Source organism: Bos indicus, chromosome 18, assembly GCF_029378745.1.
Source record: "Bos indicus isolate NIAB-ARS_2022 breed Sahiwal x Tharparkar chromosome 18, NIAB-ARS_B.indTharparkar_mat_pri_1.0, whole genome shotgun sequence".
Taxonomy (NCBI): Eukaryota; Metazoa; Chordata; class Mammalia; order Artiodactyla; family Bovidae; genus Bos; species Bos indicus.
This window is the reverse complement of record NC_091777.1, coordinates 46,070,635-46,084,670: the sequence shown is the minus strand read 5'-3', so window position 1 is coordinate 46,084,670 and position 14,036 is coordinate 46,070,635. Positions and strand designations below refer to the sequence as shown.

The following is a 14,036-nucleotide window of genomic DNA, read 5'->3' as shown; positions in this document are numbered from 1 at the left end:
AAGCATCAGATCAGATCAGATCAATCGCTCAGTCATGTCCGAGTCTTTGCGACCCCATGAATCGCAGCATGCCAGGCCTCCCTGTCCATCACCAACTCCCGGAGTTCACTCAGACTCACGTCCATCGAGTCAGTGATGCCATCCAGCCATCTCATCCTCTGTCGTCCCCTTCTCCTCTTGCCCCCAATCCCTCCCAGCATCAGGGTCTTTTCCAGTGAGTCAACTCCTCGCATGAGGTGGCCAAAGTACTGGAGTTTCAGCTTTAGCATCATTCCTTCCAAAGAAATCCCAGGGCTGATCTCCTTCAGAATGGACTGGTTGGATCTCCTTGCAGTCCAAGGGACTCTCAAGAGTCTTCTCCAACACCACAGTTCAAAAGCATCAATTCTTCGGCGCTCAGCTTTCTTCACAGTCCAATTCTCACATCCATACATGACCACTGAAAAAACCATAGCCTTGACTAGATGGACCTTTGTTGGCAAAGTAATGTCTCTGCTTTTGAATATGTTATCTAGGTTGGTCATAACTTTCCTTCCAAGGAGTAAGCGTCTTTTAATTTCATGGCTGCAGTTACCATCTGCAGTGATTTTGGAGCCCAAAAAAATAAAGTCTGACACTGTTTCCACTGTTTCCCCATCTATTTCCCATGAAGTGATGGGACCGGATAGCATAGTGACAGCTAATTTGAACATCTCTCGTATATTCACTTAATGTTAATGTATTTTACTTTAACTATATTCTTTTATTATGCAAATTTCTTTGACTCACTGTTCTTTAGGTGGTCATTTTTTAAAATTTTGACTGATTACTTATTTACAGTCCAAATTTTCTTTCTTCTAGTTTGAATTGTATATTGTGATTCCTAGTATTAAGCTAACAAACACTTATTTAACAAAACAGAAAAAAGAGTTTCAAACACCTTACCTCCCTCCTCCACAATATTGAGAGACTTAGAACATCAACCAGTTTGTCCCATCTCAGTATGTACATGTTATTAAAAATAAAATATTAATATTAGTTTTCAGTTGAGTATATATTTATGTTATTGAGGCTGCACATGGTAATGTTGTCATTCTGACTTCATAATGGAATATTATTCGTGTTTTACACAGATAATGAGCTTTTTTTTAAATCCACAGATGCATCTCTCTTTTGAAGCCTCATTTCTTCTATCATCACAGATCTTTCACCTGGGATCACTTTTCATCATCATTAAATAGAAGATCCTTAAAAAAAATTTTGTTTTATGCAGGTTAATTCTACATTAAATTTCTCATTTGTGATGTGAAGTAGTTTATTCTATACTCTTACTCCAAAGACACTATCAATGTGTTTAGTAAGTTAGATGAGCAGTTATTTCGTCAGCAATTTGAATAGGTCCCTTTCATTGTGTCCCTGAACCTGGAGGAAAGCCTCCAGGTCTGAGGTTAGGTTGGGAACAGAAATTCTATCATTGATGGAGGCAGTGATTGAATGGGCTTTGGGATTGTCACATAAAAAGGTTGAGAGTGTTGAGCACGTGGGAGAAATAATATAACAGATAATCTGGTGGCCAAATTGATTGATTGTGCTAGAAACTGACTAGGTGCTCAGCAATCCCTTTTTCTCTCCCCAGACGTACACTTAATTTGTGCTCACCTGTGGATGGCAGGTGCAGGTGATGAAGTGATTAAGTCTTGATGAGGGCAGTCCCTGGTGACTGAGTCACCAGTCTGCTGCTGCTGCTGCTAAGTCGCTTCAGTCATGTCCGACTCTGTGCGACCCCATAGTCTTGGACCTGGGTGTGGCTTCTCTGAGATCCAGAGGGGAGGCAGGAACAGGGTAAAATTCCTGAGAATTAGAGGTGAACAATGTCTTGTCAACTGCCATCACCTTCTTGAAATCATGTCAGTTCCCTTCAGCTTTGGCCTAAGGGCAGTTTGACGTGATGTTCTCAGGTGTTCAATCATTTGGCTTGTCAGAATCGTCTGTTAGGCAATAGGCCTGCCTATAGTTATGAAACCCTTCTTCATGATCTATTTTCAAGAATAAAAAGTTTTAGAGGGGTTGAGAGGAAGACTCAAGAGAGAGGGAATATATGTAAATATATGACTGATTCATGTTGTTGTACAGCAGAACCTAACATAACATTATAAAGTAATTATACTCCAATTAAAAAAAAAAGAATAAAATTTTAAAGGAGCCAAATGGTGCAATGTTGAGTCTGGTGTTTCAGAGACCCCTTGAGTGGAGGTTATGAATAGGCAGAACTAGACACACAATTAGGGTGTGCTGGGGAGGCTTGCAGGTTATAAGCATCTGAAACATCGCATCTGGTGTATGGATGAGTGTGGAACTGTGGGTTAGATTTAGGAGGTGAAATTTTCTGGTCATGGTGGCAACAAAAATGCAAGGAAAAAAAGGAGAGAGTGGGACCCGAGGTCTGTTTTATCTTGCCTGGGCCAATGTGTGAGGATGGTGGGCATCACAAGGACAGTAGAGGAAATATAGTGGCCTTGAGGGGTGTTTGTAGGAAGATCAGGGTCTGGCAGGTGGCCGAATATTCCAGGGGGACGTAGATTTTATTTCATTTTTTTAACTTTTTATTTTATATTGGAGTATAGCCCATTAGCAATGTTGTGATAGTTTCAGGCGGAAAACAAAGGGACTCAGCCATACGTATACATGTATCCATTCTCCCCCAAACTCCCCTCCCATCCAGCCTGCCACATAACAGAGCAGAGTTCCCTGTGTTATTATATAGTCAATCCCTGCTGATTATCCATTTTAAATATAGCAGTATGTACATGTCCATCCCAAACTCCCTAACTATCCCTTCCCACCATCCTTCCCCCAAGGGAGAGTGGATTTTTGGATGCTGGGGTTTAGCAGGAATGGAAATAAGACTACAGTAAGGCCTGGCCTGATGCTTATTCACCCCTCTGTGAACATACTGGGCTTTTAACCTGGTGACCATCGGTGATGAAGGGACAGATTGTGCAACTCAGATGAGAAAAGTATCGAGGACATCAGACATTTGTGTGTAGTTATGACTGAGGTTGCAGTTATGAAATCAAGAACAGAGCCTAGAGGGAAGCCAATAGAGCAGGACTGAATGCTGCCCTTGCTAGTAGGTTTAATCGTGTCTCCTCTAAAAGATATGCTGAAGCGCTAACATACAGCACCTCAGGATGTGATCTTACTTGTTTTTATAGAGGTAATTAAGCTAAAAGGAGGTTGTCAGACTGGATCTTAATCCAATATGACTGGTGTCCTCAGAAAAGGGGGAAAATGGACACAGAGACATATGCTCACAAAGAGAAAATGATGTGAAGACACACAGAAGATGGCCAGGTGACTAGAGCTGTAAATACATCTACAAGCCAAGGAATACCAGGGACAGCCAGAAGCTAGACAAATAATGAAGGATTCTCCCCTAGAGCCATCAGAGAGCATGGTCCTGCCAACTCTGTGATTTCAGACTTCTCACCTGCGGACCTGGGAGATAATAAATTTCTATTGTTCAGTGTATGGTACTCTGTTACAGCAGCACTAGGAAGCTAATACAGAAGTTCTGGGCCAGATGAGATCCTGGTTACATTTGCCAAATGCTCTCTGAATGCCATGTGCAGAGTGACTTGTGGGGAGTCTATGGAGAAGGCTAGGGTATGGGCCAGGAGTTGGGTAGCAGTGGTGTTGGGGGTTCATGGGGGTTCTAGAGTTGTGAGAGAAGTGTAGTCTTAAGAGTGATATCCATGTGGGGAGGAAGTGTTAACTGGTGACTCCAGGGCCCTAGTGTTGGGGATCAAGGAAGAAGACTGAGTTATGTTCTCAGTGACACCAGGAGATGGGGTTGTACTCATCATGTTTTTTTATTTTCTGTATTCATGAGGCTTTGATGTCTTAGAGGCCTTGCTGATTCTGGAGAGACTACCCCTCCTAGAGCTAGCTAGTTCCTAGAGGCAGTAAACAAGTTACCTGTGAGCAACTCCTTGATATGCACACCAACAGTCTAAGTCCATACCCCCACCTCCTTTTATCAGGCTCCTGCAGCCTGAGACACTATCCCCCTGTCCTCAGTGGCCCCAGGGCCAAGTGCTGGACAACTAGACACCACTTAGCCCACTCCCTCCTGCAAAAACCACAGTGGTCTCTGGTCTGTTTTCTCCTCACTCTTTCTGCCTCTTGACCAACCCTGGTGCCTCCCCATGTGGCCCTGCATGGCTTGCCATGCTCCTTCCTCTTGGGAACTGTAAGTCATAAACTTCTCTCTCAAAGAAAGTTTTCTCCATGTCTGTCATTTTACCACACCTGATTAAAACAAACCCCAGGTAACATCTTAAAATACCCTGCCTATCAGGCCCAGAGCTTTGTTGCTGTCTGTCTGCCTGCCTGTCTGTCTCTACTGTGGGTTAACAGTCACTGGTATATGAGTTGAGAGTGAGCACGAGTGTCTGGTAGCTCCTCTGAATTGGGAAGTTGGGAAAGAGGTTGAGCATGGGATGGATGTGTGGGAGGATGGACTGTGACCTGCTGCTCATGGAATCAATTGCTCCCACACAAAGGGCTGTGTGACCTTTGAGGATAGTGCCGTTTCATTTTCCCTGGGGGCAGTGGGGATAGCTTGATAAGGCTGAGAATCCTGTACTGTGAAGTGGTGCTGGACAACTCTGCACTTAACAGCTTCACTGTGTGAAACCTTCACATCTACCCTGGTGACCTGAGCTGGTTTCTGCCTGTCCCCTTCTCCCACAGCTGGAGCATGGGCACCTCCTCCTTTTCTGGCATATGTGCCAGTATTCCAGGGGTGAGCCTATGTACTACTTTAAGCAGTCCAATCCTCTGTCAGCCCCAAAACTGCCATCCTGAAGTCCTGCAGATAAGGGGCCAAGAGTCATTAGTCTTGAGATCAACCCAATGGATCCCATTCCCTCCTCAGATGGTTGTTCAGTTCTGGAACAGTTATGTAATTTGGGTTCTGCCCCCCTTTTCAGTGGATATTTCCTGGGTTCTGACTGTGACAGTAATTATAGGCATTGACATAGATACTGCTTGGCTGGGACCACTAGATTGTTCCCACAAGACATTCCTCATAGAGATTTGTTTGTTTTGTTTTGTTTCATTTAGATTTTCTTTCCTGTAGTCTGTGGTAGAGTAGTTCACAGGGGCAATTTCACCTGCCATGTCTTTCCCTTAGAACTCGCCACATCTTCTAGGTCCCCAACTGCAGTCAAGGGAAGAGCTCTGTGTGCCTGAGCAGAGCAGACATTACTACCACTGTGAGAAGAGGTTCTCAGAGGGGGTTCAGCCTTGCTAAGTGGGACCTGGGGGACAGCATAACATCAGGACTAAGTTCACATCACTCCAGAACTCTGTCCCCTGTTCACCATTGTTTGTGCTCCAACGCTGATGGCCATACCTCTTCTATATCATTCCTTCTCCATTCTTGAAACTTGGCCACTTGTTACTTCTATGCTGGGCTGTGGATGCTTGGTTGCAGTCTCCACGTCTCACTCTCTCCACTACTTACTCCTCAGGACTCTCCAACATCAGCCTACGATTAATGTGTTGTATGTATGATAAACCTAGACAGCTTATTAAAAAGCAGAGATATCACATCACTTTTCCAACAGAGGTCTGTATAGTCAAGGCTATAGTTTTTCCAATAGTCATGTATGGAGGTGAGAGTTGGAGCGTAAAGAAGGCTGAGCGCACAAAAAATAATGCTTTTGAACTGTGGTGTTGGAGAAGACTCTTGAGAGTCCCTTGCACTGCAAGGAGATCAAACCAGTAAAGGAAATTAAATATTCATTAGAAGGACTGATGCTAAAGCAGAAGCTCCAATACTTCAGCCACCTGATGGGAAGAAGTGGAAAAGACCTCTTTTGCTGGGAAACACTGAAGACAAAAGGAGAAGAGGGCAGCAGAGGATGAGATGGCTAGATAGCATCACTGACTCAGTGGACATGAATTTGAGCAAACTCCAGGAGATAGTGGAGGACAGAGGAGCCTAGCATGCTTCAGTCCATGGGGGTGCAAAGAGTAGGACATGATTTACCAACTGAAGAATGATGCACATTTCTATTAATAGTCCTTGAATACCAGCAACTCAGCTCTAATCAGATTTTTCTGGGCTTGGACACATTGTTCTGCACAGGGTTTGTGTGTTACCAGCTGCCAAGATCCTGCTAAAAAAACATTCACAGAGAAGTAAGTTAAGACCCTGCCTTTCCATCCACTTCCATGCTCCATCCTCAGATCCTTTACTTTGGTGAGGATGTGGCACTGTTAAAGCTGAACTCTAGATTCTATGACCTCTAGAGGCTGACTAGTGCCCAGCATCCCTTCCTTACTCTGACCTCAATGCCTTCATCTTCCCAACAACCCCATGCAGTCATTCTTGGGTCAGGCATACATTTGTGATGGGCTGTTTCCTCCCATCAAAGTTAACAAGAATTTCTCCAGCCTTTTCTCAGCTTTCAGTGTTTTGGCATGGAGTGGAGAGTGAGGAGTGTCTGAACACAGTAGGAGTGTCGCATGTTAGGAATCCCACTCAGCAGACCTACCTCTGTATATGCATGACCTACTCTTGAAAAACATTTTGCACCTGGCTGGATACAAAAGCACACACCCAGGGCAGAGACCACACACTGGTCTGATAAGTGGAGAGTGTTCTGATTTAGTGCCAACCCTCACCAGCAACAGATGCAGCAGAATGTCAAGAAGTCCATCAGAGGACTTCCCTGGTGGCACGCTGGATAAGAATCTGCCTGCCAATGCAGGGAACATGGGTTTGATCCCTGGTCTGGGAAGATTCCACACGCTGCGGAGCAGCTAAGCCCATGCACTACAACTATTGAGCATGTGCTCTAGAGTCTGCATGCTGCAACTACTGCAGCCCATGTGCCTAGAGCCTGCGCTCTGCAATAAGAGAAGCCACCACAATGAGAAGCCTGGGCACCACAACTAGAGAGTAGCCCCGCTCACTGCAACTAGAGAAAATCCACGCTCAGCAACAAAGACCCAGTACAGCCAAAAACAGTAAGTAAATAAACAAGAATACTTTTAAAAAAGAAGTCCACCAGAAGGGAGAGGGCAAAGCCTCCCTTTTAAAGAACTACACAGACAACACATCAGGGAAGTTGTTCAGATGCAGGAAGGTTGGGAAGGACTGCTTGGTCATGTCAGGCTTTCTCCAGCATCAAGTCATTCACAGGGGAATGACCTGCTGGAGGGGAGGAGAGCAGCCTTACAGCAGCACCAGGTGTGTTGCAGCTTTTCCTGCTGTGCAAAGGCATTACAAGTGAAGTGAATTTGGAAAAGCCTTCAGCTACAATTTTACACTTGGTCAGTACTAGAGAATCTGTATTGGATAAAGGACTTATGAGGGGGATAGTGAGGGGAATTCTTTATACAGACCTCCACTCTTATTGTGCATCAAAAAGTTGACACTGAAGAGTTGAGAAATGAGTGCCGTGAAAGTGGAGAAGCAAACCTTACATTTCAGAAGTAAACTCTTCTTTGTCTTGACGCATAATCCTTTTCATAAATAGCTGGATTCGATTTGCTAAAATCTACTGGGATTTCTGCATGTATGCTCATAAGGGATGTTGATATGCATTTTTCTTGTAATGCCTCAGTCTGGTTGTGGTATCAAATAATGCTAAGTTCTCATAATATATTGAGTAAACATTCCCTACTCTTCCAGTTTTTGGAAAAGTTTCTGTAGTATTGATATTACTTCTTCCTTAAGTGTTTGGTAAAATTCACAGTGAAGCCATTTAAGCCTGCAATTTGCTTTGTAAGAATGTTTCTAAATAGAAACTTAATTTCTATAATAGAAATGGGGCTAAATAGGTTAACTATTATTATTAACTGAGCTTTCATGGTTTGTGTGTGTGTGTGTGTTTTTAATTGTCCATTTCCCTAAAGTTTTTCAATTAATGCCATAAAGGAAAGTTCTCTATATTCCCACATTAACATTTAATATACATACAATCTGTAGTGCTATCTATTATATTGTTCTTGACTTCATAATTTGTGTATTCTCTATTTCTTGATAAAATTTGGCTAGAGCTTAATCATATTTTATTTATCTTAAGGCTTTTGGGTTCAGTGATTTTCCCTACTTTTTTGATTTGTTTCATTGGTTTCCATCTTCATGTTTATTATATCCTTTTCCTGGTTTCTCTGTGTTTCTCTTCTTTTTCTGATTTTGTAATATGAAGACTAAGATCCATGATTTAAGACCTTTCATTTTTTTAAAAAAATGTGTTAATGTTATACATTACTCTTTCAGTTCAGTTCAGTTGCTCAGTCATGTCCGACTCTTTGCGACCCCATGAATCGCAGCACACCAGGCCTCCCTGTCCATCACAAACTCCCGGAGTTCACCCAGACTCATGTCCATTGAGTAAGTGATACCATCCAGCCATCTCATCCTCTGTCGTCCCCTTCCCTCCTGCCCCCAATCTCTCCCAGCATCAGAGTCTTTTCCAATGAGTCAACTCTTTGCATGAGGTGGTCAAAGTACTGGAGCTTCAGCTTTAGCATCATTCCCTCCAAAGAACACCCAGGGCTGATCTCCTTCAGAATGGACTGGTTGGATCTCCTTGCAGTCCAAGGGACTCTCAAGAGTCTTCTCCAACACCACAGTTCAAAAGCATCAATTCTTCGGCACTCAGCTTTCTTCACAGCCCAACTCTCACATCCATACATGACCACTGGAAAAACCATAGCCTTGACCAGACGGACCTTTGTTGGCAAAGTAATGTCTCTGCTTTTGAATATGTTATCTAGGTTGGTCATAACTTTTCTTCCAAGGAGTAAGCGTCTTTTAATTTCATGGCTGCAGTCACTATCTGCAGTGATTTTGGAGCCCAGGAAAATAAAGTCTGACACTCTTTCCACTGTTTCCCCATCTATTTCCCATGAAGTGATGGACAGATGCCATGATCTTCGTTTTCTGAATGTTGAGCTTTAAGCCAACTTTTTCCCTCTCCTCTTTCACTTTCATCAAGAGGCTTTTTAGTTCCTCTTCACTTTCTGCCATAAGGGTGGTGTCATCTGCATATCTGAGGTTATTGATATTTCTCCCGGCAATCTTGATTCCAGCTTGTGCTTCTTCCAGCCCAGCATTTCTCATGATGTACTCTGCATATAAGTTAAATAAGCAGGGTGACAATATACAGCCTTGACGTACTCCTTTTCCTATTTGGAACCTGTTGTTCCATGTTCCAGTCTGTTGTTCCATGTCCAGTTCTAACTGTTGCTTCCTGATCTGCATACAAATTTCTCAAGAGTCAGGTCAGGTGGTCTGGTATTCCCATCTCTTTCAGAATTTTCCACAGTTTATTATGATCCACACAGTCAAAGGCTTTGGCATAGTCAATAAAGCAGAAATAGATGTTTTTCTGGAATTCTCTTGCCTTTTCCATGATCCAGCAGATGTTGGCAATTTGGTTTCTGGTTCCTCTGCCTTTTCTAAAACCAGCTTGAACATCTGGAAGTTCACGGTTCACATATTGCTGAAGCCTGGCTTGGAGAAATTTGAGCATTACTTTACTAGCATGTGAGATGAGTGCAATTGTGTGGTAGTTTGAGCATTCTTTGGCACTGCCTTTCTTTGGGATTAGAATGAAAACTGACCTTTTCCAGTCTTGTGGCCACTGCTGAGTTTTCCAAATTTGCTGGCATATTGAGTGCAGCACTTTCACAGCATCATCTTTCAGGATTTGAAATAGCTCAACTGCAATTCCATCATCTCCACTAGCTTTGTTTGTAGTGATGCTTTTAAGGCCCACTTGACTTCACATTCTAGGATATCTGGCTCTAGGTGAGTGATCACACCATTGTGATTATCTGGGTCTTGAAGATCTTTTTTGTACAGGTCTTCTGTGTATTCTTGCCACCTCTTCTTAATATCTTCTGCTTCTGTTAGGTCCTTTCTATCCTTTATCGAGCCCATCTTTACATGAAATGTTCCCTTGGTATCTCTAATTTTCTTGACGAGATCCCTAGTCTTTCCCATTCTGTTGTTTTCCTCTATTTCTTTGCACTGATTACTGAGGAAGGCTTTCTTATCTCTTCTTGCTATTCTTTGGAACTCTGCATTCAGATGCTTATATCTTTCCTTTTCTCCTTTGCTTTTCACTTCTCTTCTTTTCACAGCTATTTGTAAGGCCTCCCCAGACAGCCATTTTGCTTTTTTGCATTTCTTTTCCATGGAGATGGTCTTGATCCCTGTCTCCTATACAATGTCATGAATCCTTTAAATACTGTTTTATCTGCCTCTGACAAATTTTGATATGTTGCGTCTTCATTTACACTCAGTTCAAAATACTTTCACAGGACAAATGTCTTTAAAATGGATGAAGTCTCAATTTTCAGCCTTTTCCCTCTTGTGCTGTGTGATTATATCTAAGGATGCTTCATCTAGGCTTCACCATTTTCTCTATTTCTTTATAAACCTTTCATAGTTTTCCAAGTTGATCCACATTGTAGAATTCTTTGTATTATTCCTTTTTATAGCTGAATAATATTCCATTGTATGTTTATAGCACAATTTGTTTATCCATCCATTGATAAAAATTTTAATTGTTTCCACCTTTTGTTTATCAAGAATAGTGTTGCTATTAACATTATGTGCAAGTATTTGTTGAAATACTTGTTTTCAATTCTCTAAAGTATCTACACAGCTGTGGAATCATATGCCACGTGATAGTTCTACACCTAACTTTTTGAGGAACCACCAAACTTTTTTCACAGAAGCAGATCCATTTTATATTCCCACCATCAATGTACTGATTTTTGCATGTTGTTATTGTTCCCTGAAACTTTTCTGAGTACATGTAGTTTTTCTGGTAGATTCTATAATACTTTCTGTATTTAGAATTGAAAGGTTGTTGCTGAACCACGAAAGATGCCGGGATTCTTGGCCTCTGGAAAAGAAATTCAATCTGGGGCCAGAGACAAGGCTTGATCGCTCAGAGCTTTTGTGTAATAAAGTTTTATTAAAGTATAAAGGGGATAGAGAAAGCTTCTGACATAGACATCAGAAGGGGGCAGAAAGAATACTCACCTACTAGTCTTTCGCTGGATGTTATATAGTTACTGCTGCTAAGTCGCTTCAGTTGTGTCCGACTCTGTGCAACCCCATAGATGGCAGCCTACCAGGTTCCCCCGTCCCTGGGATTCTCCAGGCAAGAACACTGGAGTGGGTTGCCATTTCCTTCTCCAATGCGTGAAAGTGAAAAGTGAAAGTGAAGTCTCTCAGTCGTGTCTGACTCTTAGAGACCCCATGGACTGCAGCCTACCAGACTCCTCTGTCCATGAGATTTTCCAGGCAAGGGTACTGGAATGGGGTGCCATTGCCTTCTTACTAGCAGTCTGTTAATGAAAGAAAGGAATGTCTTAAAACTCAGAGAATGGCATCAGGCCCCTCACCCACAAGATATATTTTGGGATAATCTTGGCACCAGGCAATAAGTCATCCTGGGCCGTAAAACATTGACTTGAATCTTGTATAAAAGCAGATTACCATATAAATAGTTTCATTTACAGAGATTAGGAGAACAATGTCTGAGTATAACAAACTGGTTTGTCAAGTCAGTTCTGAGCCTAAATCTGAGCTTTTAGGCTGAACGGACTTGAAGACAGAGTCTGAGGTAAATGCATAGTACATTAACATAGCTTAAGACAAACATTTCCATAAGAAAAATATATTGGTTCACTCAAAATTTGAGAAAAGTTAAGTTCAGGTGGAACCAGGTGTCATTATGGCAACACAGTATTTTAAGAGAAACCTCTTTTAAAATTTGTATAGAGAAGGGAAAAAATATATCACTAGTTTGTTTCCTCCTGCTGCTTAAGAGAGAGATTTTAAAAAATGTCTGACACTTGCAGCCTATTTCCTCCGTTTGGAGACCCCTGGCCTTCCTACCTGTTATCCTCTCAGAATCATGTCATCTGTGAATAGAGGCAGTTTTACTTTTTCCTTTGCAAATGTAATGCTTTTTCTTTCTTCTTCTTTTTGCCTCTGGCTGAAACTTCTAGTACAGTGTGGAATGGTAGTGGTTAGAGCAAGTATTCTTGTTTTGTTCCTGATATTGCAGGGAAAGCTTTCAATCTTTCATTATCAAGTATAATTTTAACAGTGGCTTTTTCAAGAATGCCGTTTATCACACTGAGAAAAATGCTGTCTATTTCTAGTTTTATGAATGTTTTATTACTATTATTGTTATTATAAAAGTGTGTTGGACTTTATCAAATGCATTTTCTTTGTCAACTGAGATTATCATGTCTTTTTTCTCTTAATTTTATTAATGTGTTCTATTACTTGATTTTCTTATATTGAACCATTCTTGCATTCCTGGGATAAATCCACGATTACATATAATCCTTTAAAAAATTGAAATGATGGAGGAATGGTTTCCTAATATTTTGTTGAAGATTTTTCTATCTGTAAGTGTTAGGGATATTGATCTGTTATTTCCTCATAATAATCACTTTTCAGTGTCCTTTTTGGTAAAAGTAGGACAATGAGCATTAAGGTATAAGGCCAGGAAGGACAGCAGAGTAAACAGAAGCTGGTATCATGCAGACCCCAGCTGGATGGAATAGTTCCATCAGGTTCAAGGTGTGGAAGCAGCATTTCTGATGAAGGAACTAGATGTGCCAAAAACCCAAGTTGAAAAGAACTTGATCTACTGAAGAAATCAAGTGAAGTCAATGTGACTGAAAATGACAACAAAAGCTCTCAAGTACTTATCATTTTGGGCTTCCCAGGTGGCACTAATGACAAAGAACCCTCCTGCCAATGCAGGTAGATGTAAGAGACACAGGTTCAACCCCTGGGTGGGGAAGATTCCCTGGAGGGGAGCATGGCAACCCACACCAATATTCTTGTTTGGAGAATCCTATGGACAGAGGAGTCTGGCAAGCTATGGGTCCATAAGGGTCTCAAAGAGTCAGACATGACTGAAGCAATTTAGCACACATTTATTATTATGTCCCAGGTCTAGTGCTAAGCACTTTTTAGTTATCTCTTCTGACATAGGTAATTTTGTCTCATTCACTGGAGAGTCCGGTTCTCAACTGTGTTGGAGCATTAAAACCTCTTGCAGGGCTTAGGCACAGGTACGTGGGCCTCACTCAAGAGTATGTGATTCAGTAGCTCTGAAGTGGGGCCTGATGATATGTAACAAATTCCAGGTAATGCTGATGTGGTCTATGAATTGGAAACCACGGATTAGGGGAATCTTCACTTTTCATCATAAATCCTGGCTCAGAGAGGTGAAATGCTGGGCAGGAGTACATTGCATAAGGTCAAGGAATAGGGCATGTGTCAGAGCCCTTTAAGTGGGGGGGTGGGCATTGCCTGAAGGGCCAAGGAAATCAGTGTGCCTTGCCTTCAAGAGGAAGCGAGGCTGTGCCCTCCTTTGGAACCTTGTTCAGTGGCTCAGTCATGTCTGACTCTTTGTGACCCCATGGATTGCAGCATGCCAGGCTTCCCTGTCCTTCACCATCTCCCAGAGTTTGCTCAACCTCATGTCCGTGGAGTTGGTGATGACATCCCACCATTTTGTTCTCTGTCAACCCCTTCTCCTCCTGCCTTCAATCTTTCCTAGCATCAGGGTCTTTTCCAATGAGTTGGCTCTCCCCATCAGTGGCCAAAGTCCTGAAGCTTCAGCTTCAGCATCTGTCCTTCCAATGAATATTCAGGGTTGATTTGATCTCTTTGCAGTCCAAAGGACTCTCAAGAGTCTTCCGCCACACCACAGTTCAAAAGCATCAATTCTTTGGTGCTTGGCCTTCTTTATGGTCCAACGCTCACATCCCATACATGACTACTGGAAAAAACATAGCTTTGACTATAGGGACCTCTGTTGGCAAAATGATATCTCTACTTTTTATATACGCTGTCTAGATTTGGAGATGGAGAAGGAAATGGCACCCCACTCCAGTATTCTTGCCTGGAAAATCCCATGGACCGAGGAGCCTGGTAGGCTACAGTCCGTGGGGTCGCTAAGAGTCGGACACGACTGAGCGACTTCACT

General features: G+C 42.4%; 1 protein-coding gene across 1 annotated transcript in view; it reads left to right on the top strand.

The window, feature by feature from the left end:
- Positions 1 to 3,224, top strand: part of LOC139177281 (zinc finger protein 549-like) — a 36,115-nt gene extending 32,891 nt beyond the window's left edge. Inside the window, exon 8 of the mRNA XM_070772151.1 lies at positions 1,140 to 3,224. The gene's annotated coding sequence lies outside the window, so the exon portion shown is untranslated. The remainder of the gene's footprint in view (positions 1 to 1,139) is intronic.
- The last annotated feature ends 10,812 nt before the right edge of the window (positions 3,225 to 14,036 follow it).